This window comes from Bombina bombina, chromosome 6 (assembly GCF_027579735.1).
Source record: "Bombina bombina isolate aBomBom1 chromosome 6, aBomBom1.pri, whole genome shotgun sequence".
Taxonomy (NCBI): Eukaryota; Metazoa; Chordata; class Amphibia; order Anura; family Bombinatoridae; genus Bombina; species Bombina bombina.
The window spans coordinates 567,523,092-567,547,201 of record NC_069504.1 but is presented as its reverse complement, the minus strand read 5'-3'; the positions used below and the strand labels follow the sequence as shown (position 1 = coordinate 567,547,201).

The 24,110-nt window shown below is 39.1% G+C and overlaps 1 protein-coding gene across 2 annotated transcripts in view; it reads left to right on the top strand.

Annotated features, from left to right (window-relative positions):
- Positions 1-24,110, top strand: part of SLTM (SAFB like transcription modulator) — a 365,442-nt gene that overhangs the window by 13,971 nt on the left and 327,361 nt on the right. The window lies entirely within an intron of this gene.

The window sequence follows — 24,110 nt, the reverse complement described above, 5'->3', positions numbered from 1 at the left end:
TTCTAGATTACCTGACTGACCATCAGTGCCGAAGAGTAGCTGCCCACCCTTCTCTGATCATTTTTTTTGGTGATCCCACATCAGACTTTTTTACACACCTATACATATATTTGTTCTGGACTTTATTTGGGAGTACCCTTTGTGTATCACATATAAAGGGTACTTTGGACTTTGATATATTGTCTTCATTTTATTCTTTTTTTTTTGTTTGGTATTTTTTTTAAAACTATTTTATATGCATTATTATACCCTTTATGTTTGTATTAATTGTTAGACCACTATATTGGGTTAATCAAATTTTTATATATCCGATACACAGTTAAAGGGATAGTACACTGTAAAATTATTTTTATATTAATGTATTTTCAATTACTTGTTATATCAGCTGCAGAGTATAAAATGTATGAGAAATAGCATTTTCAGTTTTTTTTGTGTATATGAAGTTGCTGGTTTTGTGCTTTTAAACCACTACCTATTACAATGGGTTGAGCTTCAGGTAATATATCTCATTATGTTATCACTTTGTGTACACACACTTGCTTCCTTATCTTATATTTGTCTGGAAAACTAAAGCTCAGTACATAGAGAGAACAATGGAAAATTATCATTTTATTACTTAACTATCCTGCACCCCACTGTGAGTTTAATTTCTTCTGCTGGCTGTGTTTACTTAGGCTATTCAATAGCTTAGACTCCAGTATCAAAACTTTCAGTATAGGTTGGGAAAACACAAGCTAAATCAGCTATTTCAAGAGGCAAAATAGGGGTAAAGGAGCAACTCGTAAACAATTTAATACACTCCAGCAGGTAAAATGGAACATTGGGAACAAAATAAATGGGAGAAAATATTTGGGTGAACTGTCCCTTTAAGAAGATCACACGGTTTTTGCATATATATTTTTTACACTTATTTGCTCATTTATTTTTCAGTCTCACACGATTTTTTATATATACATATATATCTCTCTCTTTTTTATAATAGTTTGATATTTCAATGCCAACACCTTCTAACTGTTGTTGGATGACCCCGGCCTGGCTATATTAGATAACGTTATATAGCACGTATACTCACTTTTTGTGCACGTCCACATATAGGTTAGACACTTTGTATTTTCCCCTATTTAACGCATCCTATTGTACGCCTAGGTGCCTACAATCACATCACTTTCTAAATTTGATAATAGAAGTAAATTGGAAAGTTTTGTAAAATTGTATGTTTTATCCAAATCATGAAAGAACATTTTTGGGTTTCTTATCCCATTTAAATTAGGCAGTTACACTAAAGCAGTAGCTCAACAGCAATGTGTTTATTTACTGGATAAACTGAATAAAGCAATTTTTTGTTCTTTTAATATTTTTTGAGGTTGAAAAATAATGTAACAATGAGATACCAGTTTACATAACAAAAATACATCATCACGTCACTCATTGGGAAGCGACAACAACAGTCACTTTATCAAGTAGTATTCCGTATTATCTAACGAGAGCTTTAGGCAAGTCACAAGCATATAAACTGGGTATCACAATTTGGAAACTCTTTTTCAATAAACCAAATTCTACTTAATGTTGTAGATCTTAATATGGTGTAGATGCCAATGGTTGGCAAGCCTAGAACAATGCATGTGACATGTAGGGGGTTCAGTAGCTTAATTTAGTGAATCACCTTTAGTGGGTGGGAGGCAGAGGATTAATTAGATGGCAGACACACCTACAGGTTTGGATGGGTAGTAATATGGTTTGGGTGGGGAATAGGGTAGATCAGTGGGCAAGAGCCGCTTTGTATGAGGGGGGAAGGTGAAGTTGAGGGAGTGGGTCGTAATGATAGACCTTATGGGAGCCAAAACGACGCTATATGCCGTAAGATGTTAGGTGTTAAAGGCTTTCTTTAGTTAGGGATTAAGAAGATACATAGTAGGTTGCTGCTTGAGGTAATATGAAATTGTTGTGCTAATATCAACCTCGTCACATAGGACATGGCGTAGAAGGGGGTATGTTAATCAGGGAATAGCCCCCATGAGACTATACTTTAGGTATTATTGAACTATAGTAGCTGAGAGCTTAGCTTAAAGGGACAGTATACACCAATTTTTAATATAACTGCATGTAATAGACACTACTATAAAAAATAAGATGCACAGATACTGATATAAAAACCCAGTATAAAACTGTTTAAAAACTTACTTAGAAGCTCTCAGTTTAGCTCTGTTGAAAAGGTAGCTGGAAAGTCCACTGCAAGTGGGAAATAAGACACTCCCCCTTCTTTTGCATATGAAAAGACCCTTTACAGAAACAGGAGCAAGCTGGAGAAGGTAGCTGACGGTATTCTCCTAAAACCTTGGGGCTTGGTTAGGAGTCTGAAAATCATAGCAATGATATTTAAAAACAAAACATTATGGGCTATATAAATAGATCTGCAAAACATTTATGCAAAGAAAAAATGAGTGTATAATGTCCCTTTAAGAATACTTTTCTATTGTTACATAACGGCTGAAATATCAATTTCGTGTCACCCTTAACATACATTATAAACAATGAACTAATAAACAGATGACAATGTATAGAAATACCATAATGGATGTGAGAGACTCAAAGGAACCCTTACAATTACTTTCTCAGCTGTTGGATAAGGTCCTCTAAGAATTACCCTAGTGGAATGAATGTGAAACAAATTCAGATTAACAAAAGCGTAGCTTATGAAAAATATTGACTAGGGGTAGGAGTTGAATCCTTTACAATGAAAGTGGATAGCTGTTTCCTGGCATGGGCTACACACATTGTAATGTGTCCTACTAAATGTAGAGGCATGCAACCATTAGTTAGAATAAATTATGGCTAATATTTACAATACTCTTTCCCTTTCGTGTCCCTGGTAAGGATAGATTCTTAGGGCCCTTAATAAAAGTAAAATAGGATGTATCTGAAAAAAGGACAAACAATTCCTAGGATGAGTTGAATAGAAAGTTATAGTGTGTTGTAATGACTAACTAGGGTTGTGCTAAATATTAATCTTTCAAAATCTGCCATATATAAAGATATATTTTTAAGTGAGACTGAGTGCATCCAGGAATTGATAGGGATCACACAAAGGGCCATTTGTTACACTCTTAAACTATAATATGATTCCCCATTTCTCAGGCTTGCAATCTTAAATGTGTGAGATACTAGCTATTATGACAAGGAGCATTCAAAGAAATTGTATGTGGTGTGTAAAGCTAACCCGCAAGTGGGGGGGGGGGGGGGTGCCAGACACTATTACTCTTGAGCAAAAAACTATCACAAAGGCAGGGCCTATGAATACCCAAAAATGACAAAACTTACCAGCCCGCAAGAAACTTTAGTCGCCCGTGCGTATCTGCATTTAGTGTGTGTATATATATATATATATATCTATCTATCTATCTATCGTAAAAAGGCAATATAAATAGTGTTATTGTAATCCCACAAAGCATTGCAGACAGAGGTCCCAATTTGAATGCCCTGCAAGCTGCTTAATATTTGGGACTTAATAAAAGACTTTAACTTTAGAAAATAGGGATAAAAAAAAAAACAGGGATATTATCTTTGTAATACTGTATGTACGTCTTGATTTTTCCCCCCTAAGGAAAACAAAGATATAATTGAGCTTTTTTTTTTTTTTTTTTTTTTTTTTTTACTTCAGCATATGTGGAGGGTTTATGATTGACTAACCCTTCAGCACTGTGAGCAGTACTACGTTTAGCTGGACAATGAACAGTGACATAACAAGCATTTTAAAAATACTTTTTTTTTTTTTTTTTTTTTCCTTTCTGCCCAGCTGCCTTTCAACTACTAGCGCAACTGCAGTGCTGCGCTAGCAGATTTGACTGGGTGCATGGAGATGGTATGTTCTCTACTAATTGGTAAAGTCAGTTTTTTGAGCATTAATAGCATCCAGAGAAATTGGGCACTGCCCTATATTGTTATGGTAGGCAGCTTGATCGTGTACATTGTGCTGAAGTACTGCAGAGGACCCTGGAGTAAGTCAGCATAATGTACGTGAGCAAGCTGCCTACCATAACTATATAGTCACTTTAACCCATACTTCATTCATACACAGAGAATTAACACACTCACCGCTCTAGCAGGATGTCTTCCTGCGCAGACAACTCTAGGGGTGGGAAGTAGCAACTGACAAAGAAGAGACCAAGAGCCATGGAGATAAGTGGAGGTCTTTGAATGCATTTAACAGAAAGAACCTCCCCTTTCTACCCTCCTTTCTCGTGTGTGCGCATATGTGAAAGGCAATTTGACATTTTTTATTATTGCTTCTTATATCCCAGTTCGCCGCTCGGTCTGGTAACTTAAAAATTTTACTTGCCCGCAAGAAATTTAGGTCGCCATTGGCGACCAGACCGGTCTATTCATATTCCCTGCAAAGGGGTATATGGTGCTGGAGGCTGTATCATGATGAACATTTCAACCTAATAGACATTTTTAGGTGTATTACGAAACTAAATTATAACATGGTAACTGAACTGGGTCCCCAATTAGGCTCTATGACAAAGGGTGTTCTAGTATAAAACAGGGAGCTATATCTTAAGTTCAGCTGATAGGCATCATGTAAGTATTTTCCCCCTAAATAAATACCATAAAAGTAGTGTTAAAACATTAAACTGGGGGATACAAATCGCCCATAGATATTTAGTCCTATTCCAGTCTCTCAGCCTAAATGGTAGTGAAATAGAGCAGTTGGTGGTATAAAGTTAGCCAACCTCTGCCTTACATATCTTGACTCTCAGAAGAATGGTGCACTCTGATAGTTTCAGAGTTGGGAGAGCTCCACCAGAAAACAGACCATATTGAGCTATCATATAGGGGGACCTCATGTTGTAGGATTAGAGGTATCTGCATACTTTGATTGGGCTCAGAACAATAGTAAACAAAATTGGAACAGTAATATGTGAACAAAAACTCATAGCCTCTTTGTCAGCTATAACAAATTCCTCTATGCCACCAAGCATTAGAAGTTTAGCCATATGAAATAACATAGTCAGAATAAAAGAATAAACAAGGGATCCTCTTTAGCTAGTATAAGAAAATCTTGCAATTGTTAACCTATGCCTGCTTTTGAGTTATCGTGAACTTTTCATATGGAGATTAGTAGTATTCCCCCACATGGCAAGCAAGAGTGGCCGTTAAATCAAACCATATTAGAAGGTCTGAGGGCGAAGTCTGCTGGCAAGTAGATGTAAGGTTCCGATCGCACAGTGGTTTCGTCAGGTAGTCTGAAGGCAAATAGTCAGATATTGTGTAATCAGAGCTGCCGAATGTAACTGAAGCTGGTCCTGCTCTACAAAGGCCCCTGGATGTGTCACTGTCTCCATTGACGACTTGTGTACTTGCGCAAGTAAGTTTGCGAAGGTCTCTTTGAGTAGACTCTTTAGATCGGTGAAATTACCATCAAAAACTTGAAGACGTGACTCCCAGTCGTCTAAGGTCAGTACTTAGGGAGTAGGCTACGTTCCTTTTATGCTATGAGTTTTTGTTTTTCCCATACGGACAAAGTTGTGGCACTTTGTGGGCTAGTTGAATCCTCCCTCTTATTTTAATATAGGGCTTCGGCTGCTGGCTACTCAGGCAGGGTCTCTCTCTTACTTAGATAGAGACAAAATGAGTAGAATGGCTTTAACAGGGCCTGAGGGGATTTAGCAAACACACCACGCCACTGTTCCAAGATGGCGTCTGTCAATCTCTGCAAACTGAGCAAGGACCGACCATGATCTCAGAGTAAGCCAGAAACGCCCTGCACGGTTCCACTCAAGAGCATAATGATCGTGGGTAGTTGTGCTGTCGCTATGCTTGTCCATCTCCCTTATTTTGATGAAATTGAGGTAAATTTGCCTCTTGTATATGAGGAGCAGCTCAATTATGCGACCGCTCCATAGATAGCTGGCTCCGCCCCTGAATAAAGCAATTTTGAATAAATCCCTGAGAGCCAGTCACCAATCAGTGTTGACACACAGTGCAGCCGGAGCACAGTGCTGTATGAAGAGCCTGATGCAGGGTAGCACTGCAAAGCGAAAGTGTTAACAGTTCTCGCTTGTGTCCTGTTGTTTCTACAGACATGATACATTTTCTGTGATGACCTCTTAGATCACATCATGTTCTGCCTTGGTGCTGAAGTGTGTCAAATTGTTTACAAAAGCACCCGTTGACTTTCACTTTATCATTTTGAAATGGTTAGTTTTGCGTTTTTCCCCATCTATATACTGACAATTTCAGTCAGTACTTCAAAGTACACAGAAAAGCTATGTAAACAAGAATGCTTAGAAGAAATCAAACTCCCAGTGGGGGTATGCTACTAAAATTATTTTGTCTTAAATATGAGTCTGTGTGTTCAACACAGTTTTTGTCTGCCATCCTGTGAGCTCAGCCCATTTGATTGGATTTCAGTTTCAATTATAAGAAACATCTATTTCATATACAAAATAAACATAAATGAACATTTCAAGTTCTGCAGCAGGTATAACAAGTTACTTGAAACAATTTTACAGTACACTGTGCCTTCTGTTGGTCTCAATCAAGGGAAATAAGATGAACATACTCACCAGGAATGGTTTATTACTGATTTATATTTGTAGTGCAATGTGCAGATTTTTTTTCTTCCTTTTTTGCAAGTTTTCCATTCTGTGTGTATGCATATATGTATATAAAACTGGCATTCCTTTAATTTGTACTGTGACTGCTTGTGTGTGTGTGTGTATCTATCTTTCTTCTGTTAAGTGTGATCAGTCCACGGGTCATCATTACTTCTGGGATATTACTCCTCCCCAACAGGAAGTGCAAGAGGATTCACCCAGCAGAGCTGCATATAGCTCCTCCCCTCTACGTCACCCCCAGTCATTCTCTTGCACCCAACGACTAGATAGGATGTGTGAGAGGACTATGGTGATTTTATTTAGTTTTATTTCTTCAATCAAAAGTTTGTTATTTTTTAATAGCACCGGAGTGTGTTATTCCTTCTCTGGTGGAGTTTGAAGAAGAATCTACCAGAGTTTTTACTATGATTTTAGCCGGAGTTGTTAAGATCATATTGCTGTTTCTCGGCCATCTGAGGAGAGGTAAACTTCAGATCAGGGGACAGCGGGCAGTTTAATCTGCAAAGAGGTATGTAGCAGTTTTTATTTTCTGACAATGGAATTGATGAGAAAATCCTGCCATACCGACATATCATATATGTATATTTAACATTTGAGTATTCTGGGGAATGGTACTTCACTGGAATTACACTGTGTATATAAGACTTTAGCCTAATTGCAAAGCAACAGGTTTTTTAATAACTCTTAATTTATGTTAAACGTTTTTGCTGGAATGTAAAATCGTTTTCATTTTCTGAGGTACTGGGTGAATAAAATGTTTGGGCACTATTTTTCCACTTGGCAGTTGCTTGATCTAATTATGACAGTTTACTGATCTCTCTCACTGTTGTGTGTAAGGGGGAGGGACCTTTTTTTGGCGCTTTTGCTACGCATCAAAAATTTCAGTCAGAAGCTCATTGTTTTTTCCTGCATGTTCCGGTTTATCTCTACAGAACTCAGGGGTCTTCAAAGCTTGTTTGAGGGAAGTAATCTAACAGAGCTGTGAGATTATAGTTGACTGTGATAAAAAACGTTTATTCTTTAACTTTTTTATGCCATCAGGGTTAGTTTTTCTTTGCTAATGGGAACAAACCTTTGCTAAATTGTGTTTTGTTTTTCAAAGTTTATTGATTTCAACTGTTATATATCTTTCAGTGCTTCTTAAAGCACAGTACGTTTTTTCATTGTGTTTTACTTGAATAATATTTCCAAGTTGCAAGTTTATTTGCTAGTGTGTTAAACATGTCTGATTCAGAGGATGAGACCTGTACTATTTGTGCCAACGCCAAAGTGGAGCCCAATAGAAATTTATGTACTAACTGTATTGATGCTACTTTAAATAAAAGTCAATCTGTACAAATTGAACAAATTTCACCAAACAACGAGGGGAGAGTTATGCCGACTAACTCGCCTCACGTGACAGTACCTGCATCTCCCGCTCGGGAGGTGCGCGATATGGTGGCGCCCAGTACATCTGGGCGGCCATTACAAATAACATTACAAGATATGGCTACTGTTATGACTGAGGTTTTGGCTAAATTACCAGAACTAAGAGGCAAGCGTGATCACTCTGGGGTGAGAACAGAGTGCGCTGATAATGCTAGGGCCATGTCAGATACTGCGTCACAACTTGCAGAACATGAGGACGGAGAGCTTCATTCTGCGGCTGACGGTTCTGATCCAAACAGATTGGATTCAGATATTTCAAATTTTAAATTTAAGCTGGAAAACCTCCGTGTATTACTAGGGGAGGTGTTAGCGGCCCTGAATGATTGTAACACAGTTGCAATACCAGAGAAAATGTGTAGGTTGGATAAATATTTTGCTGTACCAACAAGTACTGACGTTTTTCCTATACCTAAGAGACTAACTGAAATTATTACTAAGGAGTGGGATAGACCCGGTGTGCCGTTCTCACCCCCTCCGATATTTAGAAAGATGTTTCCAATAGACACCGCCACACGGGACTTATGGCAAACGGTCCCTAAGGTGGAGGGAGCAGTTTCTACTTTAGCTAAGCGTACCACTATCCCGGTAGAGGATAGCTGTGCCTTTTCAGATCCAATGGATAAAAAGTTAGAGGGTTACCTTAAGAAAATGTTAGTTCAACAAGGTTTTATATTGCAACCCCTTGCATGCATTGCGCCGGTCACGGCTGCAGCGGCATTCTGGATTGAGTCTCTAGAAGAGAACCTTAGTTCAGCTACGCTGGACGACATTTCGGACAGGCTTAGAATACTTAAGCTAGCTAATTCATTAATTTCGGAAGCCGTAGTACATTTAACTAAACTTACGGCTAAGAATTCCGGATTCGCCATTCAGGCGCGTAGAGCACTGTGGCTAAAATCCTGGTCAGCTGATGTAACTTCTAAGTCCAAATTACTTAATATACCTTTCAAGGGACAGACCTTATTTGGGCCCGGTTTGAAAGAAATTATCGCTGACATTACAGGAGGTAAGGGCCACGCCCTGCCTCAAGACAAAGCCAAACCTAAGGCTAGACAGTCTAATTTTCGTTCCTTTCGGAATTTCAAAGCAGGAGCAGCATCAACTTCCACTGCTCCAAAGCAAGAAGGATCTGGTACTCGCTACAGACAAGGCTGGAGACCTAACCAGTCCTGGAACAAGGGCAAGCAGGCCAGGAAACCTGCTGCTGCCCCTAAAACAGCATGAATTGAGGGCCCCCGATCCGGGATCGGATCTAGTGGGGGGCAGACTTTCTCTCTTCGCCCAGGCTTGGGCAAGAGATGTCCAGGATCCCTGGGCGCTAGAGATAATATCTCAGGGATACCTTCTGGACTTCAAATACTCTCCTCCAAGAGAGAGATTTCATCTGTCAAGGTTGTCAACAAACCAAACAAAGAAAGAAGCGTTTCTACGCTGCATACAAGAACTATTGTTAATGGGAGTAATCCATCCAGTTCCACGGTCGGAACAGGGACAGGGGTTTTACTCAAATCTGTTTGTGGTTCCCAAAAAAGAGGGAACTTTCAGACCAATCCTGGACTTAAAGATCCTAAACAAATTCCTAAGAGTTCCATCATTCAAAATGGAGACTATTCGGACAATTTTACCCATGATCCAAGAAGGTCAGTACATGACCACAGTGGATTTAAAGGATGCTTACCTTCACATACCGATTCACAAAGATCATTACCGGTATCTAAGGTTTGCCTTTCTAGACAGGCATTACCAGTTTGTAGCTCTTCCATTCGGATTGGCTACAGCTCCAAGAATCTTCACAAAGGTTCTAGGTGCTCTTCTGGCGGTACTAAGACCGCGGGGAATTTCGGTAGCTCCGTACCTAGACGACATTCTGATACAAGCTTCAAGCTTTCAAACTGCCAAGTCTCATACAGAGTTAGTACTGGCTTTTCTAAGGTCACATGGATGCAAGGTGAACGAAAAGAAAAGTTCACTCGTTCCACTCACAAGAGTTCCCTTCCTGGGGACTCTTATAGATTCTGTAGAAATGAAGATTTACCTGACAGAGGACAGGTTAACAAGACTTCAAAGTGCTTGCCGCACCCTTCATTCCATTCAACACCCGTCAGTGGCTCAATGCATGGAGGTAATCGGCTTAATGGTAGCGGCAATGGACATAGTGCCATTTGCTCGCTTACACCTCAGACCACTGCAACTATGCATGCTAAGTCAGTGGAATGGGGATTACTCAGACTTGTCCCCTTCTCTGAATCTGGATCAAGAGACCAGAAATTCTCTTCTATGGTGGCTTTCTCGGCCACATCTGTCCAGGGGGATGCCATTCAGCAGACCAGACTGGACAATTGTAACAACAGACGCCAGCCTTCTAGGTTGGGGTGCCGTCTGGAATTCTCTGAAGGCTCAGGGACAATGGAGTCAGGAGGAGAGTCTCCTGCCAATAAACATTCTGGAATTGAGAGCAGTTCTCAATGCCCTCCTGGCTTGGCCCCAGTTGACAACTCGGGGGTTCATCAGGTTTCAGTCGGACAACATCACGACTGTAGCTTACATCAACCATCAGGGAGGGACAAGGAGCTCCCTAGCAATGATGGAAGTATCAAAGATAATTCGCTGGGCAGAGTCTCACTCTTGCCACCTGTCAGCAATCCACATCCCGGGAGTGGAGAACTGGGAGGCGGATTTCTTAAGTCGTCAGACTTTTCATCCGGGGGAGTGGGAACTTCATCCGGAGGTCTTTGCCCAAATACTTCGACGTTGGGGCAAACCAGAGATAGATCTCATGGCGTCTCGACAGAACGCTAAGCTTCCTCGTTACGGGTCCAGATCCAGGGATCCAGGAGCAGTTCTAATAGATGCCCTGACAGCACCTTGGGACTTCACGATGGCTTATGTGTTTCCACCCTTCCCGATGCTTCCTCGATTGATTGCCAGAATCAAACAGGAGAGAGCATCAGTGATTCTAATAGCACCTGCATGGCCACGCAGGACTTGGTATGCAGACCTGGTGGACATGTCATCCTGTCCACCTTGGTCTCTACCTCTGAAACAGGATCTCCTGATACAGGGTCCTTTCAAACATCAAAATCTAACTTCTCTGAAGCTGACTGCTTGGAAATTGAACGTTTGATTTTATCAAGACGTGGGTTTTCTGAGTCAGTTATTGACACCTTAATACAGTCTAGGAAGCCTGTTACCAGAAAGATTTACCATAAGATATGGCGTAAATACCTAATATTGGTGTGAATCCAAAGGTTACTCTTGGAGTAAGGTTAGGATTCCTAGGATATTGTCCTTTCTACAAGAAGGTTTAGAAAAGGGTTTATCCGCTAGTTCATTAAAGGGACAGATCTCAGCTCTGTCTATTCTGTTACACAAACGTCTGTCAGAAGTGCCAGACGTTCAGGCTTTTTGTCAGGCTTTGGCGAGGATTAAGCCTGTGTTTAAAACTGTTGCTCCTCCATGGAGTTTAAACCTTGTTCTTAACGTTTTACAGGGCGTTCCGTTTGAACCCCTCCATTCCATTGATATAAAGTTGTTATCTTGGAAAGTTCTATTTTTAATGGCTATTTCCTCGGCTCAAAGAGTCTCTGAGTTATCAGCCTTACATTGTGATTCTCCTTATTTGATTTTTCATTCGGATAAGGTAGTTCTGCGTACTAAACCTGGGTTCTTACCTAAAGTAGTCACTAACAGGAATATCAATCAAGAGATTGTTGTTCCTTCTTTGTGCCCAAATCCTTCTTCGAAGAAGGAACGTCTACTACCCAATCTGGACGTAGTTCGTGCCCTAAAATTTTACTTACAGGCAACTAAGGAATTTCGACAAACATCTTCTCTGTTTGTCGTGTACTCTGGTCAGAGGAGAGGTCAAAAGGCTTCTGCTACCTCTCTTTCCTTTTGGCTTCGTAGTATAATACGTTTAGCTTATGAGACTGCTGGACAGCAGCCTCCTGAAAGGATTACAGCTCATTCTACTAGAGCTGTGGCTTCCACTTGGGCCTTCAAGAATGAGGCCTCTGTTGAACAGATTTGCAAGGCTGCAACTTGGTCTTCGCTTCATACTTTTTCCAAATTTTCCAAATTTGACACTTTTGCTTCCTCGGAGGCTATTTTTGGGAGAAAGGTTCTTCAGGCAGTGGTTCCTTCTGTATAAAGAGCCTGGCTATCCCTCCCGTCATCCGTGTACTTTTGCTTTGGTATTGGTATCCCAGAAGTAATGATGACCCGTGGACTGATCACACTTAACAGAAGAAAACATAATTTATGCTGATAAATTCCTTTCTTCTGTAGTGTGATCAGTCCACGGCCCGCCCTGTTTTTAAGGCAGGCAGTTATTTTTTAAATTATACTCCAGTCACCACTACACCCTTGGTTTCTCCTTTCTCGTTGGTCCTTGGTCGAATGACTGGGGGTGACGTAGAGGGGAGGAGCTATATGCAGCTCTGCTGGGTGAATCCTCTTGCACTTCCTGTTGGGGAGGAGTAATATCCCAGAAGTAATGATGACCCGTGGACTGATCACACTACAGAAGAAAGGAATTTATCAGGTAAGCATAAATTATGTTATCTATCTATCTATCTATCTATCTATCTATCCATCTATCCACTCTCACCACCTCTCCACAACTGCCAGGGTGCTCTCAAAAAGTATGTACTGTAGTAGCAAATGATTCCAAGCACTCACTGGACTTCTGACAACAAATACAGATTTATTAGGAACCCTAATAAATCTGTATTTGTTGTCCGATGTCCAGTGAGTGCTTGGAATCATTTATATGTGTATGTGTATGTGTATATATATATGTGTATATGTATATATATATATGTATATATGTATATATATGTATGTGTTGGGTATGCAAAATTGGGGAATGGGTAATAAAGGGATAATCTTTCTTTTTAAACGATAACAATTCTGGAGAAAACTGTCCCTTTAACATTGCACTAGGCATCTAAGTTATTGTCCAGCACTAAAAAAATATATACAAATTCCCTGTGGAATGTGTGTTTTAGTTGCATAAAACCCCCTTTTTTTTTTTTTTTTTTTTTTTCCCTTCATGATTTAGACATGTATCAATCTGGATACCAACACAAATGGTGGAAAGATGTACATTAGACAGAATGACCAGGGAACTACTAGAGCATCTATAAGTTCTGCTAGTGGATCCTGGTACAATATCTTGAAAGTGATTTGGGAGAGAATCCATTGGGTCTATTTCCGAGAGACCCCACTGTCTCACTTTTTGATTAAACCTCTCCTGCTTCAGTGTACATTCCCCTGGATGGGGGAACCTGACGGTCGAGAGAACCTGCTTCCCAACTGTTTATTTTTGGGAAATGAGTTGCTGAAATTGTACAGTGGTTCTAGAGCTGCAACAACTAATCGTCATAATCGATTATGAAAATAGTTGTCAACGAATCTCATAATCGATTAATCGATTAGTTGGTTTGCAAATAGTTGGTCTGTGCACAACACCAGCTGCTTCACTCCAATGAACTCATGCATATGGTATTGTGTTTTATGGTTATGTCCTTAGCCTAAAGGACATCTACAGACATCTACTTTTCACTTTTTCAGGACAGTATACGTTTACAACTACCCCAGGCTTATGTGCAACCCAGATATAATAGTCATCATTTGGATTGTTTATATTAAATCAGGTGATTTGGAACTATGCTTTGCATAATATAGTGCTGAGCTTATTTACACCTAGCCCCTAGACTGAAGGGAGTTATTTAAATTGATGTGCACTATTATCTGTTTGCACAATTATTAGCGTATTGCTTGTTATTGCTCATTATATGTACTGTAAAAATAAATGTGTAAGGCTTTGTCCTGTTATTGATATACAGTCCTTAGCGTGTTTGATTTGTTTTTGTTTTTTTATATTTAATATATTGTGATAATATGTACCAGATTCAACCTATATGTATATATCTGTTATGTTTAGAGCGGACTAGATATTTCCCCTAACCTTATAGCTGGTTATTTACCATTGCATATAGATATTTTTTTATGTAAGAATTGAAGTCAAGGATTACTTTATTGAGAGGCCCCTTGCCAAGGTGAAAACCCCTTTGCATTGGTGAAGAGCTAACAAAGATAAATATCCCACTTTGGTGAAATTGGCAAAACCCTACTTATACATCTCAAGCACCTCAACACTATTTGAGTGCCTTTTCTCTGCTGCAGGAAATATAGCTGGAAACAGAGAACCAGCCTTAGCCAGAAGCATGTGGACATGTTGAGATTTTTGCATTTCAATGCAAAGTTTCTGAAAGAGTGAATAACAGAATGTTATTAACAGTGATAGTCTCTTTCTAGTTCTACCTCTTTTCAGGCAGGTTTTGTTTTTGTTTTGTTTAATTATAAAACTGTTCTCTGCTGCTTAAAAATTGGACAAACAGTTGTGTTAATGTAAAGTTTTAGTCTGAAGTTTATATTTATAACACTCGGGCCCCAATTTATCAAAGGTCTTGCGGATCAGGTCTGCAAGACCACCGCTAAATGCGGAGAGCAATACGCTCTCCGCATTTAACATTGCACCAGCAGCTCACAAGAGCTGCTGGTGCAACGCCGCCCCCTGCTGACTTGCGGCCGCCAGCAGGGAGGTGTCAATCAACCCGATCATATTCGATCGGGTTGATTTCCGGCGATTCCTGTCCGCCTGCTCAGAGCAGGCGGACAGGGTTATGGAGCAGCGGTCTTTAGACCGCTGCTTCATAAATTGTGTTTCTTTCATGTAATTAGCAAGAGTCCATGAGCTAGTGACGTATGGGATATACATTCCTACCAGGAGGGGCAAAGTTTCCCAAACCTCAAAATGCCTATAAATACACCCCTCACCACACCCACAATTCAGTTTTACAAACTTTGCCTCCGATGGAGGTGGTGAAGTAAGTTTGTGCTAGATTCTACGTTGATATGCGCTCCGCAGCAAGTTGGAGCCCGGTTTTCCTCTCAGCGTGCAGTGAATGTCAGAGGGATGTGAAGAGAGTATTGCCTATTTGAATGCAGTGATCTCCTTCTACGGGGTCTATTTCATAGGTTCTCTGTTATCGGTCGTAGAGATTCATCTCTTACCTCCCTTTTCAGATCGACGATATACTCTTATATATACCATTACCTCTGCTGATTTTCGTTTCAGTACTGGTTTGGCTTTCTACAAACATGTAGATGAGTGTCCTGGGGTAAGTAAATCTTATTTTCTGTGACACTCTAAGCTATGGTTGGGCACTTTGTTTATAAAGTTCTAAATATATGTATTCAAACATTTATTTGCCTTGACTCAGAATGTTCAACTTTCCTTATTTTTTAGACAGTCAGTTTCATATTTGGGATAATGCATTTGAATTAATCATTTTTTTTTTCTTACCTTCAAAAAATTGACTCTTTTTTCCCTGTGGGCTGTTAGGCTCGCGGGGGCTGAAAATGCTTCATTTTATTGCGTCATTCTTGGCGCAGACTTTTTTGGCGCAAAAATTCTTTTCCGTTTCCGGCGTCATACGTGTTGCCGGAAGTTGCGTCATTTTTTTGACGTTATTTTGCGCCAAAAATGTCGGCGTTCCGGATGTGGCGTCATTTTTGGCGCCAAAAGCATTTAGGCGCCAAATAATGTGGGCGTCTGATTTGGCGCTAAAAAATATGGGCGTCGCTTTTGTCTCCACATTATTTAAGTCTCATTTTTTATTGCTTCTGGTTGCTAGAAGCTTGTTCTTTGGCATTCTTTCCCATTCCTGAAACTGTCATTTAAGGAATTTGATCAATTTTGCTTTATATGTTGTTTTTTCTCTTACATATTGCAAGATGTCTCACGTTGCATCTGAGTCAGAAGATACTACAGGAAAATCGCTGTCTAGTGCTGGATCTACCAAAGCTAAGTGTATCTGCTGTAAACTTTTGGTAGCTATTCCTCCGGCTGTTGTTTGTATTGATTGTCATGACAAACTTGTTAATGCAGATAATATTTCCTTTAGTAAAGTACCATTGCCTGTTGCAGTTCCTTCAACATCTAAGGTGCAGAATGTTCCTGATAACATAAGAGATTTTGTTTCTGAATCCATAAAGAAGGCTATGTCTGTTATTTCTCCTTCTAGTAAACGTAAAAAATCTTTTAAAACTTCTCTCTACAGATGAATTTTTAAATGAACATCATCATTCTGATTCTGATGACTCTTCTGGTTCAGAGGATTCTGTCTCAGAGGTTGATGCTGATAAATCTTCATATTTATTTAAAATGGAATTTATTCGTTCTTTACATAAAGAAGTACTAATTGCTTTAGAAATAGAGGATTCTGGTCCTCTTAATACTAATTCTAAACGTTTGGATAAGGTATTTAAAGCTCCTGTGGTTATTCCAGAAGTTTTTCCTGTTCCTAATGCTATTTCTGCAGTAATTTCCAAAGAATGGGATAAATTGGGTAATTCATTTACTCCTAAACGTTTTAAGCAATTATATCCTGTGCCGTCTGACAGATTAGAATTTTGGGACAAAATCCCTAAAGTTGATGGGGCTATTTCTACCCTTGCTAAACGTACTACTATTCCTACGTCAGATGGTACTTCGTTTAAGGATCCTTTAGATAGGAAAATTGAGTCCTTTCTAAGAAAAGCTTATCTGTGTTCAGGTAATCTTCTTAGACCTGCTATATCTTTGGCTGATGTTGCTGCAGCTTCAACTTTTTGGTTGGAAACTTTAGCGCAACAAGTAACACATCATGATTCTCATGATATTATTATTCTTCTTCAGCATGCTAATAATTTTATCTGTGATGCCATTTTTGATATTATCAGAGTTGATGTCAGGTTTATGTCTCTAGCTATTTTAGCTAGAAGAGCTTTATGGCTTAAAACTTGGAATGCTGATATGGCTTCTAAATCAACTCTACTTTCTATTTCTTTCCAGGGTAACAAATTATTTGGTTCTCAGTTGGATTCTATTATTTCAACTGTTACTGGTGGGAAAGGAACTTTTTTACCACAGGATAAAAAATCTAAAGGTAAAAACAGGGCTAATAATCGTTTTCGTTCCTTTCGTTTCAACAAAGAACAAAAGCCTGATCCTTCATCCTCAGGAGCAGTTTCAGTTTGGAAACCATCTCCAGTCTGGAATAAATCCAAGCCAGCTAGAAAGGCAAAGCCTGCTTCTAAGTCCACATGAAGGTGCGGCCCTCATTCCAGCTCAGCTGGTAGGGGGCAGGTTACGTTTTTTCAAGGAAATTTGGATCAATTCTGTTCACAATCTTTGGATTCAGAACATTGTTTCAGAAGGGTACAGAATTGGTTTCAAGATGAGACCTCCTGCAAAGAGATTTTTTCTTTCCCGTGTCCCAGTAAATCCAGTAAAAGCTCAAGCATTTCTGAATTGTGTTTCAGATCTAGAGTTGACTGGAGTAATTATGCCAGTTCCAGTTCTGGAACAGGGGATGGGGTTTTATTCAAATCTCTTCATTGTACCAAAGAAGGAGAATTCCTTCAGACCAGTTCTGGATCTAAAAATATTGAATCGTTATGTAAGGATACCAACGTTCAAAATGGTAACTGTAAGGACTATCTTGCCTTTTGTTCAGCAAGGGAATTATATGTCCACAATAGATTTACAGGATGCATATCTGCATATTCCGATTCATCCAGATCATTATCAGTTCCTGAGATTCTCTTTTCTGGACAAGCATTACCAGTTTGTGGCTCTGCCGTTTGGCCTAGCTACAGCTCCAAGAATTTTTACAAAGGTTCTCGGTGCCCTTCTGTCTGTAATCAGAGAACAGGGTATTGTGGTATTTCCTTATTTGGACGATATCTTGGTACTTGCTCAGTCTTTACATTTAGCAGAATCTCATACGAATCGACTTGTGTTGTTTCTTCAAGATCATGGTTGGAGGATCAATTTACCAAAAAGTTCATTGATTCCTCAAACAAGGGTAACCTTTCTGGGTTTCCAGATGGATTCAGTGTCCATGACTCTGTCTTTAACAGACAAGAGACGTCTAAAATTGATTGCAGCTTGTCGGAACCTTCAGTCACAATCATTCCCTTCGGTAGCCTTATGCATGGAAATTCTAGGTCTTATGACTGCTGCATCGGACGCGATCCCCTTTGCTCGTTTTCACATGCGACCTCTTCAGCTCTGTATGCTGAATCAATGGTGCAAGGATTACACAAAGATATCTCAATTAATATCTTTAAAACCGTTTGTTCGACACTCTCTAACATGGTGGACAGATCACCATCGTTTAATTCAGGGGGCTTCTTTTGTGCTTCCGACCTGGACTGTAATTTCATCAGATGCAAGTCTCACAGGTTGGGGAGCTGTGTGGGGATCTCTGACGGCACAAGGAGTTTGGGAATCTCAGGAGGTGAGATTACCGATCAATATTTTGGAACTCCGTGCAATTTTCAGAGCTCTTCAGTCTTGGCCTCTGCTGAAGAGAGAATCGTTCATTTGTTTTCAGACAGACAATGTCACAACTGTGGCATACATCAATCATCAAGGAGGGACTCACAGTCCTCTGGCTATGAAAGAAGTATCTCGAATTTTGGTTTGGGCGGAATCCAGCTCCTGTCTAATCTCTGCGGTTCATATCCCAGGTATAGACAATTGGGAAGCGGATTATCTCAGTCGCCAAACGTTGCATCCGGGCGAATGGTCTCTTCACCCAGAGGTTTTTCTTCAGATTGTTCAAATGTGGGAACTTCCAGAAATAGATCTGATGGCGTCCCATCTAAACAAGAAACTTCCCAGGTATCTGTCCAGATCCCGGGATCCTCAGGCGGAGGCAGTGGATGCATTATCACTTCCTTGGAAGTATCATCCTGCCTATATCTTTCCGCCTCTAGTTCTTCTTCCAAGAGTAATCTCCAAGATTCTGAAGGAATGCTCGTTTGTTCTGTTGGTAGCTCCGGCATGGCCTCACAGGTTTTGGTATGCGGATCTTGTCCGGATGGCCTCTTGCCAACCGTGGACTCTTCCGTTAAGACCAGACCTTCTGTCACAAGGTCCTTTTTTCCATCAGGATCTGAAATCCTTAAATTTAAAGGTATGGAGATTGAACGCTTGATTCTTGGTCAAAGAGGTTTCTCTGACTCTGTGATTAATACTATGTTACAGGCTCGTAAATCTGTATCTAGAGAGATATATTATAGAGTCTGGAAGACTTATATTTCTTGGTGTCTTTCTCATCATTTTTCTTGGCATTCTTTTAGAATACCGAGAATTTTACAGTTTCTTCAGGATGGTTTAGATAAGGGTTTGTCCGCAAGTTCCTTGAAAGGTCAAATCTCTGCTCTTTCTGTTCTTTTTCACAGAAAGATTGCTATTCTTCCTGATATTCATTGTTTTGTACAAGCTTTGGTTCGTATAAAACCTGTCATTAAGTCAATTTCTCCTCCTTGGAGTTTGAATTTGGTTCTAGGGGCTCTTCAAGCTCCTCCGTTTGAACCTATGCATTCATTGGACATTCAATTACTTTCTTGGAAAGTTTTGTTCCTTTTGGCCATCTCTTCTGCCAGAAGAGTTTCTGAATTATCTGCTCTTTCTTGTGAGTCTCCTTTTCTGATTTTTCATCAGGATAAGGCGGTGTTGCGAACTTCTTTTGAATTTTTACCTAAAGTTGTGAATTCCAACAACATTAGTAGAGAAATTGTGGTTCCTTCATTATGTCCTAATCCTAAGAATTCTAAGGAGAAATCGTTGCATTCTTTGGATGTTGTTAGAGCTTTGAAATATTATGTTGAAGCTACTAAATCTTTCCGAAAGACTTCTAGTCTATTTGTTATCTTTTCCGGTTCTAGAAAAGGCCAGAAAGCTTCTGCCATTTCTTTGGCATCTTGGTTGAAATCTTTAATTCATCTTGCCTATGTTGAGTCGGGTAAAACTCCGCCTCAGAGAATTACAGCTCATTCTACTAGGTCAGTTTCTACTTCCTGGGCGTTTAGGAATGAAGCTTCGGTTGATCAGATTTGCAAAGCAGCAACTTGGTCCTCTTTGCATACTTTTACTAAATTCTACCATTTTGATGTATTTTCTTCTTCTGAAGCAGTTTTTGGTAGAAAAGTACTTCAGGCAGCGGTTTCAGTTTGAATCTTCTGCTTATGTTTTTCATTAAACTTTATTTTGGGTGTGGATTATTTTCAGCAGGAATTGGCTGTCTTTATTTTGTCCCTCCCTCTCTAGTGACTCTTGTGTGGAAAGATCCACATCTTGGGTAGTCATTATCCCATACGTCACTAGCTCATGGACTCTTGCTAATTACATGAAAGAAAACATAATTTATGTAAGAACTTACCTGATAAATTCATTTCTTTCATATTAGCAAGAGTCCATGAGGCCCGCCCTTTTTTTGTGGTGGTTATGATTTTGTATAAAGCACAATTATTCCAATTCCTTATTTTATATGCTTTCGCACTTTTTTATCACCCCACTTCTTGGCTATTCGTTAAACTGAATTGTGGGTGTGGTGAGGGGTGTATTTATAGGCATTTTGAGGTTTGGGAAACTTTGCCCCTCCTGGTAGGAATGTATATCCCATACGTCACTAGCTCATGGACTCTTGCTAATATGAAAGAAATGAATTTATCAGGTAAGTTCTTACATAAATTATGTTTTCTGGCGAGTCTAAAGACTCGCCAGAAACACGGCCCTTCAAGCTCCATACGGAGCTTGATAAATGGGCCTGTATGTATGTGGATTTTATTTAAAGTATAGGAAACAATTATTGTTTTTTTTTAAAATCCAATTAGTCGATTAATCGAAAAAATAATCGGCCGATTAATTGATTATGAAAATAATCGTTAGTTGCAGCCCTAAGTGGTTCCTTTCCACCCACCTCAAAAAAATGGAACACCACCTTGATAACTAAGGAACTTTGAGTTCCTCCCGGATAATTGATTTATGCCACAGCCATAATGTTGTCTGACTGCAATCTTAGAAACGATTGCTGCTTGAGGAGATGCCAACTCTATAGAGCCTTTAAAATAGCACAGAGTTCCAGAGTGTTGATTTGTAATCTTGAATCCTTGTGCTCTCTGAGACTCAGACTGCACCCCATCCTGACAAACTGGTATCTCAAGCCCACTACCGCCATGCACCGAACTACTGAAGGATGCCAAAGAGCCCGTAACTTTGCATAAGTTGTCTGCAGCTTTATCCTGCGCTGCTCCATGAGAGAAAGCTGCTTGACTATAGAATCTATGAATACTGCTAGAAAGGAGACTTTTGTCTAAGAAACTCTTTTGAATATTTTTCTTCCACACATGGATGCAAAGATAATAATTAACCTTGGTGTCAATGTCTTCTCATTGTAAAGAGAGAAACTGGACCAAGATGTTGCCCAAATAAGTTGCCACTGCTGCTATAACCTTGGTTCCAAGCACAGCTAGTAAAGCTCCCAGCACTTCTGGGAGCAATAGTTGAACTAAAAGGTAATTCTACAAACTGGTAAAGCAAACGAGAAATTGGAAATTAACTTTGTGAATAGGAATGTGCAAGTATACATCCTTTTAAGTCTGTCTTAAATTTACCCTCTTTTTTTTTTTTTTTTTTTTTTGTACAAAGGGTAAAATGTCTGCATTTTCTCCATCTTGAATGTGTTGACACTTGGGTACTTGTTTAAGATATTGATTTAGAATGAGTCTTAATGTGCCTTATTTCTTTATATCAGACAATTACTGATTTGGTTATATATCATTAGATAGATCATTGAAATTGAATGAAATTATTGGGAGTTTAACTATCTCCGGATATATAGGCTAATCATTCATATTTGATCAATTTTTTAGCTTTACTTTTATTCGAAGGAGAAAAATAAACTGTAGTTTAAGTCATCACTTAATTTAAAAAATAAAATAAAAAAATAAAAAATGTAAGTGCTATTACTATGTTTCTGCCGTAGCCCATGGCACAGTGCTAATCTTTACAATGAGGTGATGTTTCCACCTCTAAACCAATAGCCGTGTGTGTCATCTAACAGTATTACAGCTATATAATTAAAAACAAATCTATATTTCAGGATGAATAACATTTTAGATTATAATTATCTAGATTTGTCCTCAAAAAGCATTTTATTTAAAAAAAAAAAAAAAAAAAAAAATCCTATTTCAAATTAAAAAAAAAAAAAAACCTTTAAAATAAATAAAATAAAAAATCTTTTAATTGTATCATCCTGCTCCAGGTTTACTCCATTCCTTGGAGATTGACCGACTGACATTGCTTCAGGTACCAGAAAAAAACTCTGCTCTCTTAGGAGGTTTAAAGTAAAGGTTAAGTTTCAGCATATGAAATACAGGAATGCATTCTTTAATATTACTCTAATCTAATCGCTAACTTTTTTTTTTTTTTTTTCACAATTTTCTTATTTTTACATTATCTCCCTACCTATGCGATCTCTAACTCCTCCCACACACCAGTTCCGGCTTTTCTTGTGTTTGACGTAGAGAGCGGTCCCACCCGCTTTCTACGTCTTCCTAAAGCGCGTTCACGAGGCTCAGTGAAACAGCGCATGTGCCAATTACCGATTTTTACAGTGTTCTGTACAAGCGAGAATGGGCAAGTTCTATGATGGATTTCTAAATATTTGGAATACGCATGCTCGAATTGTGAACGCTCATGGAAGCCAACAATAGTGCATGCGCACAGGGTCAAATGTGCGGATGACGTGCACTGACAGCCGCCTAACGGCCAGAAATTCAATTGGCTGCTACAGAAATGTGATCAGCAGTAAAAAAAAAAAAAAATACAAATTACGGGTTGCATTTGTGTACAATCGCAAATGAAACGATAATGATAACTCGGTTTGTAATTAGATTTAGAAAGAATCATGAATGAAAGTGATATTGATTTTGTGAATCCAATAAAATCCTGGATAGGCATAAATGTAAGTTTACCTTCAATTTTAAATAATTCAGGTTCAGGATCTTGAAATTGCAGAGTTAAAAACAAAAAGAAAAGAACTAATTTCAGCAAAGTGTGCAAATGTTCCATCTTGAAAATTAAGATGCATTCTAACTCCAAAGAAAGATCCTGACTATCAGACAGTATCTTACATTCTCATGAGATATCAGAATCTTCTATAAAAAAAAGTCCCTAAAGGCACAGTCTACTCCAGATTTGTTTAGTGTTTAAAAAGATAGATAATCCCTTTATTACCCATTCCCCAGTTTTGCATACCAAACATGATTCTATTAACCTGTTCACTACCGGGAATTTCAGAGTTAAACTTCCACAAAGTCCCAGAGAATTTTTTGCATTTGTGCTATCACTCTGATTAAACAAATAGAGCTTTTGATTTACCTATGAAATATATATTTCTTTCATGTAATTAGCAAGAGTCCATGAGCTAGTGACGTATGGGATATACATTCCTACCAGGAGGGGCAAAGTTTCCCAAACCTCAAAATGCCTATAAATACACCCCTCACCACACCCACAATTCAGTTTAACGAATAGCCAAGAAGTGGGGTGATAAAAAAGTGCGAAAGCATATAAAATAAGGAATTGGAATAATTGTGCTTTATACAAAATCATAACCACCACAAAAAAAGGGCGGGCCTCATGGACTCTTGCTAATATGAAAGAAATGAATTTATCAGGTAAGTTCTTACATAAATTATGTTATATTTACTTGAACTTTCATTTTTATAAATTTTGGTCTAAAAGATTACCATTTCAGGTTCATGTTATACACATGTTCTACCTGTGTTTTAAGGAATTTTCCTATTTATCGATGTAGTGGTGGCAGCTTGTATGACACAAGATTAGTCATTGCTGACCTCATTCATGCCACGTGACAGATGTAGGGTTTTAAATTCAGGTCATGTAAAGAATATGGAAAAAGCTGTTTTAAAGGGACATAATACTCATATGCTAAATCACTTGAAACTTATGCAGTATAACTGTAAAAAGCTGACAGGAAAATATCATCTGAGCATCTCTATGTAAAAAAGGAAGATATTTTACCTCACAATCTCCTCAGCTCAGCAGAGTAAGTTCTGCGTAAAGTTATACTCTGCTGCAGCCCAGCTGCAGGTAAAAAAAACAAAGAAATGAACAGCAGCCAATCTGCAGTGCTGAGG